Source organism: Schistocerca serialis, chromosome 4 (genome assembly GCF_023864345.2).
Source record: "Schistocerca serialis cubense isolate TAMUIC-IGC-003099 chromosome 4, iqSchSeri2.2, whole genome shotgun sequence".
Taxonomy (NCBI): domain Eukaryota; kingdom Metazoa; phylum Arthropoda; class Insecta; order Orthoptera; family Acrididae; genus Schistocerca; species Schistocerca serialis.
Window position 1 is genome coordinate 745,917,607 of NC_064641.1, and position 8,051 is coordinate 745,925,657.

The 8,051-nt window shown below is 45.4% G+C and overlaps 1 pseudogene; it reads right to left on the reverse strand.

Moving 5' to 3' along the window:
- Window positions 1-5,618: 5,618 nt before the first annotated feature.
- LOC126476767 (5S ribosomal RNA) lies at window positions 5,619-5,736 on the reverse strand (annotated as a pseudogene).
- Between the last annotated feature and the right edge of the window lie 2,315 nt (window positions 5,737-8,051).

Below are 8,051 nucleotides of genomic sequence, written 5' to 3' on the forward strand. Positions count from 1 at the left end.
CAGTTGAATGGAATGGACAGCATCTTGAAAGGAACATATAAGATGAACGTCAACTAAAGCAAAACGAAGATAATGGACTGTAGTCTAATGAAGTCGTGTGATGCTGAGGGAATTAGATTAGGAAATGAGACACTTAAAGTAGTAAGGTTTAGATTAGGAAATGAGACACTTAAAGTAGTGAAGTAGTTTTGCTATTTGGGGAGCAAAATAACTGATGACGGTCGATGTAGAGAGGATATAAAATGTAGACTGGCAATGGCAAGGAAAGTGTTTCTGAAGAAGAGAAATTTCTTAACATCGAGTATAGATTTTAGTGTCAGGAAGTTGTTTATGAAAATATTTGTATGGAGTGTAGCCATGTATGGAAGTGGAACATGGACGAAAATAGTTTGGACAAGAAGAGAATAGAAGCTTTCGAAATGTGGTGTTACAGAAGAATGCTGAAGATTAGATGGGTAGATCACATAACTAATGAGGAGGTACTGAATAGGATTGGGGAGCAGAGAAATTTGTGGCACAACTTGACTGCCGGCCTCTGTGGCCGAGCGGTTCTAGGCGCTTCAGTCTAGAACCGCGCGACCGCTACGGTTGCAGCTTCGAATCCTGCCTCGGGCATGGATGTGTGTGATGGTCTTAGGTTAGTTAGGTTTAAGTAGCTATAAGTTCTAGGGGGCTGATGACATCAGATGTTAAGTCCCATAGTGCTCAGAGCCATTTGAACCACAACTTGACTAGAAGAAGGGATCAGTTGGTAGGACATATTCTGAAACATCAAGGGATCACCAATTTAGTATTGGAGGGCAGCGTGGAGGGTAAAAATCGTAGTGGGAGACCAAGAGATGAATACACTAATCAGATTCACAAGTACTGGGAGATGAAGAAGCTTGCACAGGATAGAGTAGCATGGAGAGCTGCATCAAACCAGTCTCAGGACTGAAGACAACAGCAACAACAATGGTTACTAGTGAGCCAAAATTAGATTTAATCAACTGGATATACCACTTTTTATTTTTTTTCAGAGAGATGAAACGATGTCGTCTTGGTTGTAGGTAAAGCAGATAGCAAACTCCGTTCATTCGTAGCGTACTTGGAAAATGCAAGGAGATTGCTTAAGGCGGAACGTTATCAGAAAACATACAGGTACACATAAGCTAATGTAATTTCTACTGTAGGAGAGATAATTGAACCAAATTCTATGCATGTTGTCATTATGTTATTGGCTATAATCTGGAGTTTTCTTTCAATTCCTTGTCAAATAATGCGATCAGGATGTTGCCGGATACTTTCAGCAGGGGGAGGAGATCAGTGTTTAATGTCCCGTCGACAACGAGGCCATTACAGACGGAGCACAAGCTTGGATTAGGAAACGATATGGAAGGAAATTGGCCGTGCAGTTTCAAAGGAACCTTCCCGACATTTGCCTGTGGGATTTAGGGAAATAACGGAAAACCTAAACCAGGATGACCGGACGTGAGTTTGAAATGTCGTTCTCCGAAGGCCAGTCCAGTGCCCTAACCACTGCGCCATCTTGCTCCGTGGATACTTTCAGAACACGTACTATCACATGAGCAACATTTTCTCAGATGTTCCTGACTTGTCAGTTTCAAAATTTGATAAGTTATTCATAGTAATTAGATACACAAATCCGTGTTGGTTCAAATGGTTCAAATGGCTCTGAGCACTATGGGACTTAACATCTATGGTCATCAGTCCCCTAGAACTTAGAACTACTTAAACCTAACTAACCTAAGGACAGCACACAACACCCAGTCATCTCGAGGCAGAGAAAATCCCTGACCCCGCCGGGAATCGAACCCGGGAACCCGGGCGCGGGAAGCGAGAACGCTACCGCACGACCACGAGCTGCGGACAAATCCGTGTTCAGAATTTTAACAGCACTCTTAAAAAACGTCCAACATTTTTTTTAAATTTACGTGTATGGTACATAACAATTTTTAACAGCCAAAATTTAGATAAATTCCGCGATAATGCACTTTGAAAGATTTTGTGCCACAGGAAGTTATGTTACAGTATTTATAGTCTGTCCGAAATTTCACCTTTTTTCCTTCATGGTTCAACAGAAAATGTTCCTTATACGCTGAAAAATTACAGTTCCAAAAAATGCGAGCAAATAATTTCATTAGCATTTATGCCAGAAACAGGTACCTTAATGCTCGCCATAACCATACATTTGGTATTTTCGGTCTTCATGTAGCTCTTTCCTTCTAGACTGATCCTTCTGGCGTGCCCTATTGGCAATATCCTTTGACATCTTAAAACTAGGAATATGCACATCATCAGTCCTCTTCAGTAGGTTTTCAGTGAAGCAACTAGCATCAAATCCTAGTGTTATAAGAGTCGTGATCCTTCCATTTGTGCCATCACTGAACACGAATCAGGCATCATGTGAAGATATGTTAACAACAATACATGAGCAAAGTATTGTCTTCGGACGTCTCTTCTAAATGACTATATTAAAGCTTTCGTTCGGGTTTCGCGTTCCACCACTGGGCATTTCTTCAATAAATCGTAATTAATCGCATCGTAAATGGGCTCTCAGAGTTGTATAGTCAACATGTGTCTTCTGTGATGGTAGGAAATAATAAAATAACGCAAACAAAGGCAGAGACGTGAAGAAAAGCAGCGTAACACTGCTCACTGGCTTTTACATCATTCGTTGCACGAATTCAACTCTGAAAACTAAAGACAAAATGTCTGACATGCTACACTACTATCTACTATTTGGGCGCAAAAAATTTAAACATTTTTGACCAATTTTACCAATTATGGTATTTACATCGAACTCCTGTCCCTCTTGCTTGACGAGGACGCCGAACGAAACTTTGAACCTTTAACTCGCTGCCACCAGGGCAATGAATACTTAAAGATGTTTTCATTGATGTCCGATACTGGTAGTAAAGAAATATAACACGTGACCGGTGGCAGTTTAGCTGTGCATTAATTCTTAACGGCGACTGTATCCCCTGCAATCGACGCCCGGGAGTGCTAAGAGATAGGAGTTTTGCGAAAACTATCAAATAAACACCAATACAATGGAGTCTCTTGTTTACGAGTAATTGTGCTCCGACATCGGTCATAGTCAAACACAGCGAATGAACTAGGCGTAATAATTTGAGTATCACACCAATTTTTGCTGAGTATGCACTGAAAAACAGACGCAGACGTCTGATTAAGGGTCGAATACGCTTTTGCTGTAAAATAAACGTTTTTAAATAAATTAGTCAACGTCATTTCATTTTGGTACGAAGGGACTTGAGAAAGTAAGTTATACATGTCGCCCCCCACGCTAAGACCGTTGTGTAAAAGGACTGCGTATTGTTAGAAACGAGAAAAACGTTCAAAGTTTCCCGCAGACGCAATTCTGCTGCGACACGGATAACTGGTGCGTCGCAGTGGGCCAATGTGCGTGTGCTGTTGTGTGTGATAACTACCCGTCAGAACTATACTTATAAATTTATTACCCAACATGCTCACAGATTCAAATGGTTCAAATGGCTCTGAGCACTATGGGACTCAACATCTTAGGTCATAAGTCTCCTAGAACTTAGAACTACTTAAACCTAACTAACCTAAGGACATCACTCACACCTATGCCCGAGGTAAGATTCGAACCTGCGACCGTAGCAGCCCCGCGGTTCCGGACTGCAGTGCCAGAACCGCACGGCCACCGCGGCCGGCCTGCTCACAGAGTCATCCTTGAATTCCTGTCGGTATATGGACTACACGATCTGTCACATACAGCCTTCATGAATTGGTGCCGATAATCTCACTAATGTCGCACAGACGTGGGTGTTAATCGCGAAGGAAGGCCATCTATATCGGCTACATATGACGATCTCCAGAGAGTAGAGGAAATGATTCACAGTAATCGCTGATTTTCTGATGATGACGCAGTGGATGCAGCGGTTCTCGTTGGTTCCGTGAGCAAGGAGCGGATTTCCATTATCTAGGAACTGAACGACTGTTGTCAGAGATGGATGGCTATATTGAAAAACAGTGTTATCCATCTGAGTCATTTTGGAGTGTAGTGTAGCATTCAAAAAACGTTACTTGGCCTGCCATAATAATGTGTAACTTACTTCTTGAAGTGCCCTCGTGCATATTCCGGTTACCTATAAGAAGTGTGATCCTAATGAAGCATTTGCAATTATATTTTCACTACTTCAGCGAAAGAAAAACTGTTCATAGGGCTACATAGTTCCAGTTTTGATGTACATAGAAAATCCAAATAAAACATCTTTAAAAGGGAAATTAGTGATTTATTCTTTGTAGGAAATAATCTTTTACTTTGTGAAGTTAAGACATTCGTTATCATCGGTTAGGAAAAAGCTCAAAAACGGATTTTTGTAGAACTGGAAAGAATATGATGGATTATGTTAACAGTTTTGAGGCCGCCGTATTCAATTTATCTCGTACGGCAGTACAATTTAATACAGCAATGTAGCCAGTTTTACAACTACATACAAAATTTTCAATTCAGAAGAATCTCAGAAAGTGTAGCAAATATTTTGGAAAACTGTGGTTCACGAAAATTTCTTCCAATTCTGTCAAATTAATAAGATATTCTAAATAACCTGAGGGAGCAGTAATGACTTTTAGTTGAGTCAAATGGGAGCCAAGTCCATAAAAAAGTGTTCAAATGTGTGTGAAATCTAATGGGACTTAACTGCTAAGGTCATCAGTCCCTAAGCTTACACACTACTTAACCTAAATTATCCTAAGGACAAACACACACGCACACCCATGTCCGAGGGAGGACTCGAACCCCCGCCGGGACCAGCCGCACAGTCCATGACTGCAACGCCTTATCTTACGTTATCATTTGAAAGATGCACACCATATTGACTTTAGTATCAACCATAAAGAGTTAAAATTCGATGTTCACGTTCCCATGAAAAGTCAATGTTGAAGGTATTGTTCGAGCTTCCTCAAAGAATATTTGGGCTTAAATGTGAATTATAAAGATTTTCCACATGTTGTCCATTATCAATTACGTGACTACATTCATTCCCAAAGTTAAATCGCTGACTAAAACGAGCAGATATTAAGGTGTATTATGTATTAAACCGGGGACCTAGAAACGACGGAGAGGCTTCGTCGCCGGCTGGGGTGGCCGAGCGGTTCCAGGCGCTGCAGTCTGGAACCGCGCGACCGCTACGGTCGCGGGTTAGAGTCCTGCCTCGGGCATGGATGTGTGTGATGTCCTTAGATTAGTTAGGTTTAAGTAGTTCTAAGTTCTAGGGGACTGATGACCTTAGACGTTAAGTCCCATAGTGCTCAGCGCTATTTGAACCATTTTTGAAGAGGCTTCGTCTCGCCGTGGCCCTCAGTGGTTCACGACCCCATGACAGACCACAGCAGTCCACCCACCCCACCGCCACCCCACACCGCACTAGCCCTCCGTCTTCAGGCCACAAGTGACCCATCGGGACCATCCGACCGCTGTGTCATCCTCAGATGAGGATGCGGATAGGAGGGGCGTGTGGTCAGCACACCGCATTCCCGGTCGTTACGATGATTTTCTTTGACCGGAGCCGCTACTATTCCGTCGAGTAGCTCCTCAGTTGGCATCACGAGGCTGAGTGCACCCCGAAAAATGGCAACAACACATGGCGGCCCGGACGGTCACCCATCCAAGTGCCGGCCACGCCCGACAGCGCTTAACTTCGGTTATCTGACGGGAACCCGTGTATCCACTGCGGCAAGGCCATTGCCCCCTCCCCACACCGAAACCGAACCCATAGTTATTGTGCGGTTCGGCCCACCAGTGCCCCCCCCCCCCCCCCCCCCGGGAACGTCTCATACCATACGAGCGTAACCCCAAATGTTTGCATGGTAGACTAATTATGGTGTACGCGTACGTGGAGACAGTGGTTGCGCAGCAATCGCCGACGTAGTGTAACTGAGGCGGAATAAGGGGGACCAGCCTGCATTCGCCGAGGTAGATGGAAAACCGCCTTAAAAACCATCCACAGGCTGGCCGGCACACCGGACCTCGATACTAATCCGGCGCGCCTTCCCGCTAGGGAATCAGCGCGTTAGACCGCTCGGCTAGCCGGGCAGGAGTAGATATTATGGTAAAAGCTAATAATCCTCACTTGCACTCATTTTCGTTGTTTCTCATTCTACACATTTTCTCCTTGTTTTAGTTTCTCCGTTCTTCCTAGCTACGTACTTAAATGTATCCAGTGAGGTTTTAAGGTCTCATCACACATTTCCCAGGATGGCAATCATCTTTTCTTTTCATCTTTGTTACAATTTGTTAACTTTTTGAATAATTTATTTTTATTTTTTGTATTACATGGAGGTGCCGCCGAAAACTTCGTTCCTGCTCCCTCTAACGGCCTGTAAAATATCAGGCAGAAAAGAGGTAGTGCAAAAGCAGAGCTGCGGCATCTTCCTCATATAAGCAGTAGCGACAGGTGGTTGCAGAAAGAGGGAAAAATTCTTTGAAGTCACCACAAGCTGGACACAGTAGCACTGCAGCCATTGCGTTTTCGATTATCCGGGGACAGTGTTTGCCGGGGTGCGGCTCTGCCAAAGGCCCGGACGCCGCGGAGGCGACGGCGGCGGCGGCGGCAGCGGAGGCCCACTCAGCGGTTGCCATGGCGATGAATGAGCCATTGTCGTGCCGGCCGGCTGGCTCGATCTAATTACTTACCGGCGCGTGTAGGTCTCCGGATTACAGCCAGGCGATCCACTGCGCTCTCCTGCGATTTCCGACCGGCTCAGGCTTTGTGTCGGCCAGATTCGTCCCGCCCTCGTACACACACACACACACACACACACACACACACACACTCACTCACTTTCAACGGGTGCTCTCAGGGTGACGTTGAGCAAAGGTCGAGCCGAAATCCCTTTAGTGTTCCCGCCGCCCTGTTAGAGGAAACCTCCCGAAGGCAGCGTCGGAATTTCGGTATAGAAGTGTCACATATTTCCACAGGAGGTAGTATTGGCCGAATCTAGAAGAAAAGTTCCTATAGCGATCTGTCCGGAGACCAATACCTGATGAGATATTGGAACACACCGTCCTCTCATCTGTTTGTTACACAGAAGTAGGTACTACAGGCAGCGCTGCATGTGGCTAACAGGCCTCCTTACGCACTCTTCAGCCCTTCTTCGCAGTGGACCACGCAGTCTTTCAATAGACTTGGCTTCAATCGGATTGCGTCTCATGCATTGATCACGAAGTCTCATAAGAACGCCTGCACTTTGTCGAGGGGCCGGCCGGGGTGGCCGTGCGGTTCTAGGCGCTACAGTCTGGAACCGCGCGACCGCGTCCTTGGGTTAGTTACGTTTAAGTAGTTCTAAGTTCTTGGGGACTGATGACCTTAGAAGTTAAGTCCCATAGCGCTCAGAGCCATTTGAACCATTTGTCGAGGGGCGGGGGCTATAAACCAATGCCTTTAAATGTCTTCAGAGCCAGAAATTCCAACGGATACAGGTTCGGTGAACGGGGAAACCACGCTACTGGACTTCCTCCACCACTCCGTTCAGTGACAGCGAGCGAGGTGGCGTAGTGGTTAGCACACTGGACTCGCATTCGGGAGGACGACGGCTCAAACCCGCGTCCAGCCATCCTGATTTAGGTTTCCCGTGATTTCCCTAAATCGCTTCAGGCATATGTGCAGGTGATTCCTTTGAAAGACCACAGTCGACTTCGTTCCCAATCCCTCCCTAATCCTCTGGGACCGATGACCTCGCTGTCTGGTCCCCTCCCCCAAATCGACCAAGCATTCATTGCCCACGAAACATCGTGGAATTGGGGTGCAGACACGTGACGCGTAGAAAATGGTGTGGTGCCCTCCCGTGTATAAGCCACAGTCGTTGTCTATCTGACAGGGTACCGTTCTCCAATAGCGCTTGCAATTCATGGCGCTGATATTGGTAGTTCATAGCAACTGTTAATCTGTTAGGCAAATTCGATGGACCTATGAATCTGCCATCGACAATTACTACATATACAGTGATAATGAATCGATCGTGATGCCTCACTATCATTACTCCTCGAGCACTTCATTCTGCCC